We start from the raw sequence: 14,149 nt of genomic DNA, 5'->3' as shown, positions 1-14,149 counted from the left end.
ATTTAGGGAGCCTCATGAACAGGGTGGTTGTCTTGTTTGAGTCCCTTGCCTGGGCAGTGACAAAGCCCATCTTTGCTTTGTGACTGTGCACCTATTATGTTTATGTACTAGGGCTTGTTTTCTTAAAATATGGTCAGACTCTCTGGTGGGCCTGAATCTGCCCTCTTTAAAAATAAATACCCTAGGTTATATTTTACACCATTACAGTACTTTGAAGAACCAACACTCCAAGGGAAAGGAGCTAGTAGTGTAGAAAAAAGTTGCTTCTCTTTTCTACAGTACTAGCTGTATTCTTGCTATTGTAATATGGAGAATGCTTGTAAGTATTCAAATTATGGATTTTCAAAGAATGTTTATTTCTCTTATTGAGAAAAATTATTCAAAACATATAAACAAGGCAAAAGAGTGACTGGATGTCCTTTCAATGTCGTGTTGCAGTACTGTCCATCGGGCCTACCCAAGGATTATTTCATTTTCTGGAATATGGTTCTTTATTGGACATACTACTTTCTATTGATGAGGGTTCATATTCTGTGAACTTACATATTAACTTGTAGATTTTTGTTCAACAGAGGTGTCCAGTAGAAATGATAACCCCAAGGGTTATGGTTTTATTGGCCTGTTGTATAGTAATGGTTTTGTTGTTAAATTAACAAGCTTATTTCAGCATGGTTTTCCTGTTGGAGTACATACATATCAGTTTCTTAAAAGATCTTTGAACCAGTTTTGCCATGCTACAAGGTTTTTTCGTTATAAACTAAGTTAAGTTTTTACACACATTCATTCTATATTTGGGAATGAGTGGGGTTAGGATGAAGATCTGGGATCTAGCTTTTCCTTTGAAAGAACTTTCACCCACTCTGTTTTGGGCCCCACACTGCATCCCACCTTCAGAGGGCCTTCTCCCTCTAGTTCATAAGCTTTTCTGGGGGTTCTGAGACATGGATTGTCTTACTTTTCATTGGTTTTCCACCTTGCAGGTACTTAGCTTTTTATGCTTCACTGTATCATATGCCATTTGGCCATTTACCTTCCAGCTTTCAAAATTTTGTTGTCATGTCTTATCAGCTGTCACCTTCTCTAGGGCCTTCTATTTCCTTGAAAGTCTGTGCCTTTAAAAATTTCCTTTCACTCGTTCAAGTGCTATTTCAAAAGAGGATCTACCTTGTTTAAGTAGAATAGCATGTAATTCTAAAATATACCCCAAGATACAGCAGTGGTTTCTTTCTCCATCGAATGAAGGAACTCATCAAAAGCTGATAAAGTGTCAAAGTGCTGGGGATTGAGTCATTTGTACCTCAGTCTGATCTCTAAAAAGTCCAGTATCTTATGCTGAACATTAGAAATCACAGTATTTTGGATCTTGAGTGATAAGCTCAAACAATCCAGTGTATTAAATGCATCACTGAATTGCACTTTGGAAAGCAGCAAACACTGGAATATGTAGAAATAGTCTTTATTGGCATGATAATTGTCATGCTTATATGAGCATCATTTTTCTTGATAGTTAATGCACTCTAGTGTGGAAAAGTCATCTTGTATATGCTACCTATTTCTTTTCACAGCATAATGAAAAAAACAGCAGTAGTGGCAGTTTAGTGAGATTACTTTCACACTGAATCAAGAAGCAGGTTGCTGACATCCTGCTGTCCTGAATGAATGGAGTGTGAAAAAAGTGCCATTTTATTCACACACTGTAGCTGTCATCTATTATTATCTCCTTCCACATTATCCATTCAACCTTTGCTTGATATAATTTCCTGGTTTTCCTTTGGAAGACCAGCCCCTCTTGCATCTCAGATTCTGTGTTTTGGTGAGAGTTTAATTCATCCCCAGTTCCAGGGATGGATGGTGACTCGAGTGTGGCCAGTCAAAGCATAACCTTCCCTTGGCCAAAGAAGCTGATTCACGGATGAGAATGTGACCCAGTTAGACATAGCCAATGAAATTCAAGTAGATGTTAGTTGGGGCTATTGCAAGAGTGGCCAGTTGGACTTCAACCTGAGAGCATGTGCGATTGGAGCAGCTGGGAGACACTCTGTGGAGCCTGAAAATGAAGCTAACAGAGGGAAAGGCAGAGAGGAGAACTGGAAACAAAACAACTTGCAATGATATTGCTTGAGTCCCTAAATTAAGCTGTGTGAGCCAATAAATGATCAGTGGCTTGAGACAGTTTCAACTATTTTTCTGTCACTTGCCACTAATCTGACTCACCTAGCAAAGCCTTGTATTGCTGCGTGCATAGCTGGTGCTACCCTAGCTACTGGTTCCCACAGTAATTTTTACCTAAATGAAAAATTGCTATGTAACATGGGTATTCAGACATAAAAGAAAACTGAGCACATCTCACTCATATATGCTCATTTTATATGCCAAGAACAAATTTATTGTAGCTGTAATGTGAACTACCTATTCACATAAACACCACAATAAGTGCTTGTTTATACAGAATGCCATTGATATTAGGGGATGTACAACACCAGCATTTGATCAGAGAATTTTGGCAACTGACCATTCCATTTTCCTTCTTAGCATAACATTTCCATTAACTCTGTAAGTGGTTTTACAAACTTCTTGGCAGTAGTACAAGTTGAACCTTTAGCATCCTGGAAAGCACAATTTTTAGCTTATTCGGGAAATTTTCAGTTGGTTTACCAGAGAGGTCATTGTGCTTTGTTTATGAGCAGTATTCAAAGGCCTTGGTGGCTTCCTGCCACTATTTGACAGTTGCAGAACAAGCAAAGCACAGGAATCTAGAGACAAAATCTAATTTTTGTATAATTACTGTATTTCTTATTCCTCTTCTTTTTTGTCTGCCCATTACACAGATAACAGAGTCAGCTCAGACTTCTTATGCACTTAGGCATTTATGAATTTATTCTGCACTACTGTATTTAGATAACTTTTTTATTTGTTGATTTGAGAGAGAGAGAGAGAGAGAGAGAGAGAGAGATTTGTTGTTCCACTTATTTACACATTTATTGGTTGCTTCTAGTATGTATGCTTACCGGAGATTGAACCCGCAACCTTGGCGCATGGAAACGATGCTCTAGCCAACTGAGCTACCCAGTCAGGGCCTAGATAACTTTTTCTTAACTGCTTTATGCTTCAGTGGACTGCTTAGCCAGTTCTACAAATTGGGAATATGAGGAAGCACTTTGGTCACAGCTAAAAGTGAAAATTGGACAAATGTAAGTAATAATATGCAGTTGACATAAAAATACATTAGCTGAGATCAAATTCACTCTATCAGCGGAATGTTAGCTGAAGGAAACTGGTCAACTGAGTCTTTATGGTGAATGTACAAACTTTAGGATTGTAATGATAATTGAAGTATCTGTGAAAATCATAATTTACTTTACATTTAAAACTTATTGAATGTATGTAGACACAATTGTTTTATTTTTCCTCTGAGACTCCTGAACTATAGACCCCTTCTGACGACTGCACTCAGCCAACACTTCTCAGAGGATGCTTGTTGGAAGGTGACCAAGGAGGTAATTGGAGACAGGAAAGGCTTGACAGTAGGAAGGAGAACCATTGGCATCCACAGTATGATTTACCAAAATATCAGCAGCATGGGACTTTAAAAGATCTTCTTTCTTAGCAACTTTCAAGTACACAATACGTTATTGTTAACTATAGTCACCATGTTCTACATTACATCCCAGAAGTTATTTATCTTATAACTGGAAGTTTGTACCCTTTGACCTACACCTCCCCATTTCCTTCTCCCTTCAGCCCTGGCAACCACCATTGTCTTTGTTTCTATGAGCTCGATGTTTTTAGATTCCATATATAAGTGAGATCATAGAGTATTTGTCTTTCTCTGTCTGACATTTTGTGGATGTACTCAAGGTTCATCCATATTGTAGCATGTGTCAGGATTTCCTTCATTCGTGTGGCTGAAAAATATTCCATTATATGTATATACCACATTTTGTTTATCCATTCATCTATTGATGAAAATTTGGGCCAGATAATTATATATTTAAAAATTTAGTTATTATTTTACAGGTTTCTACTCTGCCTCATTCTTATATAAATTAATTTGAGGGAGAATTTTCATTTATTTAAAAAAAAGAACAAAAAATAAAACGAGATCCATTTAGAGTTAGCCTTACTAACTTACAAGTACATTTTGAATGTGTGGTTTGAAAGTAGCTAAAAAGAAAGTTTTAAATTAATTTCACTACTTAAGATCTGAACTTAGTAATTTTCTGTGTTCAGGAAGCTCTTCTCTGATGAATTATAAATATTCAGATATGTATGTATAAATGTATCTATAAAACAGAAATCTTTAATGTCTCATGTGCTTTAAGTCAACTAGATATACGAAAATCAAGGATGACCCAACAAAAAAATAGTTAATCATTTAACAAAATGATTCATAGTAAGATTTATTTTTAAGCCTGTCCTGAGTTTGTTCAAATTTCAGTTATCCTTATGAAAATCTGGTTTATACAGCTTCAGAAATGTATGTAACATACCCACTGTGTCAAGTGAGAGAGCCCACTGAGCTATTAAACTGCTTTCCCTTACAGGCTATCACAAAGCCTGGGAAAAGGCTGGAGACCTGCCCTCTCCACCTGGACACCCAGATGGAGCTGCCTCATGTGGTCTTACTCTCAGGAACCATGGACTTCTGTTGGGGACTCTGATCCAGGGTAAGAAAGAGGAAGGGAGAGGCAAGATTTAAAAGGGCACCATTTGAGAAGGCTCAATTTCACTGCTCTCCCTGCCTAGTCTGTTTGTTTTTAGTTGAAGTAGTCCAAGGTGATCATGGCATTTGCATGATGTAATGAAGTGGCAAAGAGTGGCAACACCTGGTGTGAAGTGTTGCTTATTTGCGTCAGTGTGGACTGGTATAGGCTGGGGGTTAAATTCCCAGCATGACTTAGGTAAAGGAGAGCAACTAGATTGTTGTCTTACCACGCGCTGTTCTTTCTTTGCTCTGACAAGGGAATAATGGAGAGGTGGTAGTGACATGCTATGTATTTAAAAAAACAGTAAAAAAAAAAAAAAAAAAAAGAAACATAATTTACATGCCATAAAATTAACCCTTTTAAAGTGTATAATTCAGTGGGTTTTTAGTATATTCACAAAGTTGTTCAAACATCACTACTAATTCCAGAACATTTTCATCTCCTCCAAAAGAAACCCTGTACCCACTGGCAGTCATTCTCTATTTTACTCCAGTCTGTCCCCACCCATCCGTAGGCAACCACTGTGTCTCTCTAGATTTGCCTGTTCTGGACATTTCATAGAAAAAGAATCATATAATATGTGGTCCTTTGTGTCTGGCTTATTTCACTTAGCATAATGTTTTCCAAGTTTATCCATTTTACAACAGCACATACCGTTACTTCATTCCTTTTTATTATCAAATAATATTTCATTGTATGGATAGACCACATTTTGTTTATCCGTGCATCAGCTGGTGGACATTTGAATTGTTTCTACTTTATAGATAAATGAATCATACTGCTATGAACACATGTACAAGTTTTGCTTGGACATATGTTTTCATTTCTAATTGCTAGGTCATATGGTAATTCTGTGTTTAATTTTTTGAGGAACTCATACTGCTTTCGTAAGCAGCTGAACCATTTTACATTCCCATCAGCAGTGTATGAGGGTCCCAGTTTCTCTTCATCTTCACCAACACTTGTTACTATCTCTTATTTTGATTATAGTCATCCTAGTGGGTCATGCTATGTATTTGATGAACTCTCATATACTTGCCTAAGTATATTTTTTAAGCTAGTTGTTATCTCTGGGGATGTAACAGGCTTGTAAAAGTTTCTAATAGTGCTTTTCTAAAGGATCAGAAATCTGATGAGGCGTTGCTAGGTGAGATTGGGCTCCAGAAAGCATAGTTTAAAAAAAAAATCCGTCGGCTTAAATGAAACAGCTGGTTTAGGTCAAAATTGAGAATGAATTTTATGAACTCAAAAAATGTTTCCAAATTTTGGTTGCACAAGGCCTCGTATTAAAGCTTCATTGTACATTAAGGCCTTTTTCTATCAATGCGAGTACAGCATTCCAGTTCCGAAATGGAAATAATTACAGAGGTGATAAACTCTTTAATTTTTTTTAATCCAGTGTTGTTATTGTCATCGTTATTGAGTTGGCATGTGTAGTAATATGGAAACTTTGCAAACACATTCTCCCAAGAGGTTCTAAAGCTAAAAAAAGAAAAAATTCCAGCTTATTAGTGAGTGCTCCTGTTCCTGGTCCCCATTTCAGTTAAGGGGTAGAGTCTTATGAAGATAATAAATATCCCACATGTGAAATAAACATCCTTTTCAAAATGAACATACTCTTCTAATTTCTTTCAGTGCAAAAGGAAGGCAGGCATTGTTGGCCAGATGTACTGAACTTTCTTATGAGGTCACATTCTTTAAAAAAAAAATCTGAGTAGTTGCCAGGTATGTCACTATTTTCAAAGAGAAAGGCATGACCTAATATTGTTATTTCGTTTAACATTTCTGTTGAATGTTAGGTTCAAAAACACTTAGATACTGTATAGGAGTCCAGGTGAGAGCTTGCATATTGGAATTAAAAATGGGACTGCTAAGGGGGGTGCTCATAAGCACCCCCCTTTATTTAAAAATAAATACTTTACTGTGGAAAATGCAAACATAAAAAATTAGATTGATATAATTCTCCCTTTGTACCCATCACTCAGCTAAAACAGTTGCCAACATTTTACAATTCTTTTTTAAAAAAATACGTTTTTAATGATTTCAGAGAGAGGAAGGGGGAGAGAGAGAAACCTCAGCGATGAGAGAGAATCATCCTACTGGGGATTGAGCCCGCAACCCAGGCATTTGCCCTGACTAGAAATCGAACTAGGTGGACACTCAACCACTGAGCGACGCCAGCCAGGCATCATTACAATTCTTGTTTCAAACTAATCCCTCTCTTTTTTTTTTCTTTTGTGCATGAGTATTTTAATGCAAATTCAAAATAGTATGTCATTTCACCTGTAGATAACGTAGAATGCATCCATCAGCGTTGTTTTTCGGAACACTATGTTGTTATGTCATTATCACACTTTAGAAATAAACATTATCATTTAACATCATCTAATACACCGCCCACATTCAAATTTTCCTTATAGTTGACTGACTTTGTTTAAATTTTTTTTTTGTTATGGGAAATTCAGACATACACAACATAAAAAGAATAATAAAATGAATCCCCTCATGTTTTTATCACCCACTTTTAGCAGTTATCAACTCTAATTCAGTTGTTTCATCTATAATACCACATGCTCCCCCATTATAGTTTTATTTTTCTTTCAAACATATTTCTTTTTTTATTGTGGTAACATTCATCTAATATAAAATTCACCATTTCCACCATTTAAAAGTTTACAGTTAAGTGGCATTTAGTAATTCATAATCTTGTGCAACCATCACAACTACCTAATTTCAGAAGGGTTTTATCAGCCCAGAAGGAAGCCCCACACCCCTTAAGCAGTTACTCCCATTCTCCTTTCCTTCCAGTCCTGTTAAACACTAATCTGCTTTCAGTCTCTAAGATATGCATGTTCTGGATATTTCATATAAATGGAAACCCCTTATAATTTTAAAGTGATTCTAAAACAATATAATTTCACTCATAAATTCTTCACAATGTACCTTTATAAGGACTCTTTTATACTTAACCATAAGACTCTTATCACACCTGAAAAAATTAAACAATAATTACTATCACAGTGTTCAAATTCCCATTTGTGTCATAAGTGTCATACATTCGTTTTAGTTTGTTTGAATGGGGATCCAAATAAGAACCACAGATTGTGATTTAGTTATATGTACCTTAAATCTCTTTTCATGTAGAGGTCCACCCCCAATCTCCTTTTCTTCCTTGTAATTTATTTATTGAAGTTAGATTGTCTTGTAGAGAATCCCTCTGTCTGGCTTTGGCTGCTCACTTCTCTGTGGTGGTGTCTAACATGTTCCTCTGTCTTCTGTGTTTCCTGCCCATTGATCTGTCTAGAGTTACACTGTCCAACATGGTGGCCACTGGCCATATGTGGTTGTTGAGCATTTGAGATGTGACTAGTGGTAAAGACTCTCTCCTTGACCAAACTTGAGTCAACCTCCTCTGAGTCTGAACCTTTCTGACTAGGTTCTGGCCTTGGGCTTTGTCCTTGACCTGCTTAATTCAGTTCTAGCAAGAATTATTCTGGGTTAGGTTAGTGAAAATCTCCCACTCTTAATATCTGATCAAATTCCTCATCTTCTACCCTCAATATCTTATCACTCTGGCCTACCATCAGTTGAGCCCATCTTAGAAGAATCCCCCTAACTTTGATGTTTTGTCTTAGTAATTTTCTATCCACTGATCCCCACTCTGCTCCTTGACTATAAGTCTCCACTTTTCCTTGTATTCAGAGTCGAGCCCAGTCTCTCTCCCCTACTGCAAAACCCCTGTGTAGTAATCCCTCTTGAATAAAGTCTGCTTTACCATCTTTGACAAATATCTGAATAGTTATTTTCTTTAACACTAGTTGAAATTGAGATGTGCTGTAAGTGTAAAATATGTGCTAGATTTCAAAGACTTAGTACAAAAGGAGTCTAAAGTATTTCTTTAATAATTTCATGTTGACATGATAATATTGTAGATATATTGGATTAAATGTTAGTAAAATTAATTTCACATATTTTTAGTTGCTTTTAATGTGGCAACTAGAAGATATAAAATTACATAGTGGCTTGATTGGACAGTACTGAGCTAGAGAGACTTGATGAAATTGAGGTTTGCTTTTTGGTAATTGTATTTCAAAGGTAGCATTGCGTATGACTAGCCAGAAGCACGTGTCCTGCCTCTTTTTATATATTAGCAGCCATTGATGATTAATGTTCAGATTTATTCATTAGGGGTTGCAAAATGGTGATATTTTAATTCTGTTGTTCCTTTTCTAATTCTATTTCATCTACTATTTGGTTCACCAGTGGTACAGCTCGATAGGGAAGCCAAGATCAATGTTTGATTCTTTCCCTTTATTAATTCTTAAAATTATCAGTTGTCTCACAAGCCATTTATAGACTTTAAAAGTATTTAAGAGTGCTTATTTTTATGTGCTTGTCAGAACAATTTACAAAGCTTACATAGGAATGAAGATGCAGGTTTGTAAGCAAACTGAATACTATCTACTCACAAACTGAAATAATAAATGACTTGTAGTCTTCAAGAATGTCAAGGTCATTATACAAAGAAAGACCAAGGAGCTGCTTCAGATGAAGGGAGAGTAAAGAGACGTGACAGTTAAATATACCATGTGTTCCTGAACTGGATCCTGGATGAGGAAAAAAAAATTTCCCCCTTTTACTCTAAAGAACATTAGTGGGACAATTGGTGACAATTGAATAAAGTTTGTAGATCAGATGACAGTTATTTTCCTGATTTTGATCATTGTACAGTGATTATACAAGAGAATATTCCCTTCTTTAGGAAATGTACTCTGAAGTATTCAGAGGTAAAGGGATTTTATGCCTACAGCTTATTCTCAAATGAATCAGAAAATATATCTAGAAAGAGAGAGGGGGGGAGAGTGAGAAACAAAGAGGGGGTGAGAGTGAGGGAGAGAGAAAGCATTACGTGATAAAGATGGTAAAGCAGACTTTATTCAAGAGGGATTACTACACAGGGGTTTTGCAGTAGGGGAGAGAGACTGGGCTCAACTCTGAATACAAGGACAAGTGGAGATTATAGCCAAAGAGTGAGAGGGGAAGAGTAGAAACATTTGGGGAATCTGGGTGAAATGTATATAGGAATTCTTTTTACTACTTTTGCAATTTTCTGTGAATCCAGAATGACCAAAAAAAGGTTAGTAAACTAAAATAATGCTTATGAATGTTAGTAATCCTGTCTGTTCTCATTATAAGGTTATAAATAGATTGGCATCAAAACCAATCTCATGGTTTGAATTAAAAATCACAGCACTTTGCAAATTTGAGAGTGACGCTGTGAAAAACAAGATGATAGTTAAGAACCTGTTCTTTGAAGAGTTGTGTGGTAGTTTAAAATGTATCCATAAATTCTTTGATACTCCTTTCAAGAATTGGAGCTCAAGTCCCTTCCTCATGAGTGTGAGTTGGACTTAGTGACTTGCTTCTAACAAATAGAATATGGCAGAAGTGGTATGTCTCATCTGGGACTAGGTCATAAAAGACGGTGTGAGGGAAGTCAGCTGGCTTGTCCTGAAGCCGCTTAGGCAGTCTTGTGGAGAGGCCACATAAGGAGGACCCGAGACCTCCTGTCAACAGCCCTGTGAGTATGCCATCTTGGACATCTAGTGACTGGCTGGACTCCTAGAGAAGAGAATTAAAGAAATGAGTGAAAATGTCACAGAAGACATGAAGTTGAGATAAAGTCATGTCATGAAAGTAGGTTTAAATGAGAAGATTTAGTGGCAAGGGCAAACATAAGCCTCTCATGAGAGGATATCTTGAAAGGATACTTTGCCATTGTGTTTCTAGTACTTTCCAGGTAATTCTGATTCCTCCTTTAATTTAAATCAATAATTTATTGAGCATCACATGATTAAGACATGCTGCTTTTTCTCAAAAATGCTATTTGGAAACATCCTTGACTGTGAAAAAGTTTTTTTATGTACATTGTCCTTACTTAGTTCCTTTATTTGTTTCTATGGTCCTATATTTGAAAAGCAATTTTATTATTTAAAATTTATCCCCAACTCCAGGAATTTGTGGCAGAGTGGCAAATAACTGCAGCTTCCCGGTACCCCGATACTTGCATCATGTCGAGGCGCAAACAGGTGAAACCGAAACACCTCACCTTGGAGGAGGAGCAGGGAGAGCAGCGGCCGCAGCAGCTGGCCCCGGAATCTGCAGATGCAGCCCCTGCGGTGCGTGCGGTGAGGGAGCCAGGTGCTCCAGAGAACCACCTGGGGACTGCAGACACGAATGTGGACCAAGTGAAGGTAAAGAGGCCTTGTTGGGAGCAGACTCACGTCTGTGAGATATGCTGTGGAGAGTTCTTTAGCTTCTCTGAGTTCTTAGAACATAACAAAAATTGCCCAAAACCTGTACCTGTCTTCATCGTGAACAACAGTGAGGGGCTGGTGCCTTCAGAAGACTTCTTCAGGGCTGTGGAGAGCCACCAGCCATACAATCAAAGCAGTAAGGACAGTCACAGAGAGCATGGTGGCAGCTCATGGGGCATGAAGGAGAAGCCAGGGGTGGAGTCTGTTCTGCACTTAAAGATGAAGACCGCCCTGCCACCCACACCCCAGGACTTAAGCTATTTACCCAAAGGCAAAGTGGCCAACACTCATGTCACTCTTCAAGCACTACCAGGCACCAAGGTGGCGGTGGGTCAGCAGAGAGCTGACACGCTACCTGCCCCCCCCCTGCCCGTCCCCCTGCCCGTCCCCCTGCCCGTCCCCCTGCCCGTCCCCCTGCCCGCCCCCCTGCCCGCCCCCCTGCCCGTCCCCCTGCCCGCCCCCCTGCCCGTCCCCCTGCCCGCCCCCCTGCCCGTCCCCCTGCCCGTCCCCCTGCCCGTCCCCCTGCCCGCCCCCCTGCCCGTCCCCCTGCCCGCCCCCCTGCCTGTCCGCCTGCCTGTCCCACTGCCTGCCCCCCTGCCTACCCCCCTGCCTGGTGCCAACAGCGTCCCATGGTTCCTGGAGCAGATTCTGTGTCTGCAGCAGCAGCAGCTACATCAGTTCCAGCTCACTGAGCAGATCCGCGTTCAAGTGAGCATGTGGGCTTCCCAAGCCCTCCACTCCAGCATGACAGGAACTGACACCCTGAAGACCTTAGGCAGCCAAGTGCCCCAGCAGGTCCAAGGTCTATCTCTGGACACCTCGAAACAAGCTAACCTCCCTCACACAAACATCCCTTCCACCACCAGCTCTGCGTCCCCAGGGCTGGTATCCTTTGCTGTGAGGCCAGATGGGTCAAGGGTGCTCCCAAACCACCTCCCAGGTGCTTTGATACCTCAGTCCCAAGGCTCTGTGCTCTTCCAGAGCCCTTTCTCCACTGTGGCATTAGACCCATCCATGAAAGGGAAAAGGAAGCCACCCAGTGTGTCCCCAGTGGCTGTGAAACCCAAAGAGAAGGCTACCCTCTATAGGCATAAGTGTAAGTACTGTAGTGAGGTTTTTGGGACTGAGAGCTCCTTGCAGATTCACCTCCATTCCCATACTGGAGAGAGACCCTTTGTGTGCTCTGTCTGTGGCCAGTGGTTCACCACCGAGGGTGACCTCAAGGTGCACTTTCATCAACATCTCCAGGCGAAGGCAAACCCCCAGCCGTTTGCCAAGTTCCATGACAAAATGACAGCAGGTAATGGTGTTCCCTGTGCATTCTCTGTACCTGTCCCTGTAGATGAATCGAGTCTCTCTTTCGACAACAAACCTGTCGTGGCCCCAGGGACCCCCAATGTAGGACTACCTCAGAATCTCCCTTGGGGGACTAACCCCAGGGACCTAGTGGGTCGCCCATTGGCTAACTCCCTGCAGCCCTGGCCTTCACCACAAAGTGAGGATGGATTCCTGTTCTTTGGGGTGGGGCCAAACCATAATTACCCAAGGGTTGGTGACTCCCAAGGGAGAGGGGCACCCGAGCCAGGGTCAGAGACTCTGAAGTTGCAGCAGCCGGTGGAGAACACTTACAAGGCCACCACTGACCCCAATGAATGTCTCACTTGCCACCGTGTCTTAAGCTCCCAAAGTGCCCTCAAAATGCATTACCACACCCACACCAGGGAAAGTTCATTCCGGTGTGAGATCTGTGACCGAGCCTTCTCCACCAAAGAAAATCTGAAGACACACTTAGAGGCTCATGGAACCAACACATCAATAAAGACTCCGCATTCGTGCCCCATCTGCCAGAAGAAGTTTACCAACGCGGTCATGTTGCAGCAACATATTCGGATGCACATGGGTGGCCAGATTCCCCACACACCCCTGCAAGAGAATCCCTCTGACTTTATGGGTCCTGATCTGGTGATGGTCAGTGAGAATGGTGCCATCTGTCACAATAATGTTGAAAGCACTGAAGTAGACAAAGCCGGCTTCCAGGATGCCCCCAGCAGCTCCTTGAAGGTCCCCATGCCTCTTCCCAGCAGCCACTTGGCATCACCCATGCCAAGGTTCACTACCACGGCCCCCCTGGTTGCCCGTGGGAAGGTGGGTCCTGCTCCTGTGGTCCTGCAGCAGCAGAGCAGCAGAGGAAAGGGTTCAGTAGAGAGTGGTGTCTTAACCAACAACTCATCCTCAATGATGGGAGATCAGGAGTATCAGAGCCGAAGTCCAAATTTTCTGGAAATCAAGCCCTTTCAGGCCCTCACCCCAGCCAATAGCCAAGCAGAAAGTATCAAGTCCAAGTTTCCTGATGCTGGTGGCAATGCAGAGAGCTCGGAGAACAGCCGCACTGAGATCGAAAGTTGTAGCAGCCTTCCATCAACAACTGTCCGAGCTCAGCCAACCTATGTCAAAGTTAAAGTTCCTGGTGCATTTGGACCCGAAACCATATCCCCAGGCATGGCACCTTTGTTAGCAGCCCAGCCATGCCAACAAGGCAAGCAACACGGCTGCACATGGTTCGGAAAGAACTCATTGGCTAGTGCTCTTCAGGTTCATGAATGGACTTACACTGGGCAGAAGCCTTTCATATGTAACATATGTGGGCAAGCTTTCACCATCAAAGGCAACTTGCAGGCCCACTATATGATGCATGGGGCCAACAATAGCTCTGCACATTGTGGGAGGAAGCAGGCCACTGAGAATACTATGGCTCTGTTAGGAACAGATGGAAGGAGGGTCCCTGAAATGTTTCCCCAGGAAATCATGGCCCCTTCAGTGAACGTAGACCCTGTTACGTGGAATCAGTGCACTACCACGCTCAGTGGTGGTCTGGCCAAGAAGACCAACAAGATCTCAGTGATCCAGAGTGTAGGTATTCCTACTCCCCCAGTTTCCCTGGGGGCCAGCTCCGTTGTGGGTAACACTACTGTCCCCAAGATACATGGCTCTCAGTCAACTATTAGTGCTGATGTGGAAAAACCAGGTGCTGCTGACAGTGTTCCCGAACACCAGTTCCCTGACTTACTGGAAGCTAAGCCACAGGAGAGCCCATTTGAAGGAGGAATGCAGAGTGACCGCTCTTGA

General features: G+C 41.1%; 1 pseudogene across 1 annotated transcript; it reads left to right on the top strand.

Annotated features, from left to right (window-relative positions):
* Positions 1-4,619: 4,619 nt before the first annotated feature.
* LOC308551091 (sal-like protein 4 pseudogene) lies at positions 4,620-14,149 on the top strand (annotated as a pseudogene). The gene is made up of 3 exons: positions 4,620-4,667; positions 10,721-11,395; positions 11,630-14,149. The product of its transcript is annotated as a sal-like protein 4 pseudogene (transcript).

Source organism: Miniopterus schreibersii (assembly GCF_964146895.1).
Source record: "Miniopterus schreibersii genome assembly, chromosome: X".
Taxonomy (NCBI): domain Eukaryota; kingdom Metazoa; phylum Chordata; class Mammalia; order Chiroptera; family Miniopteridae; genus Miniopterus; species Miniopterus schreibersii.
This window is presented reverse-complemented; position numbering and strand designations above follow the sequence as displayed.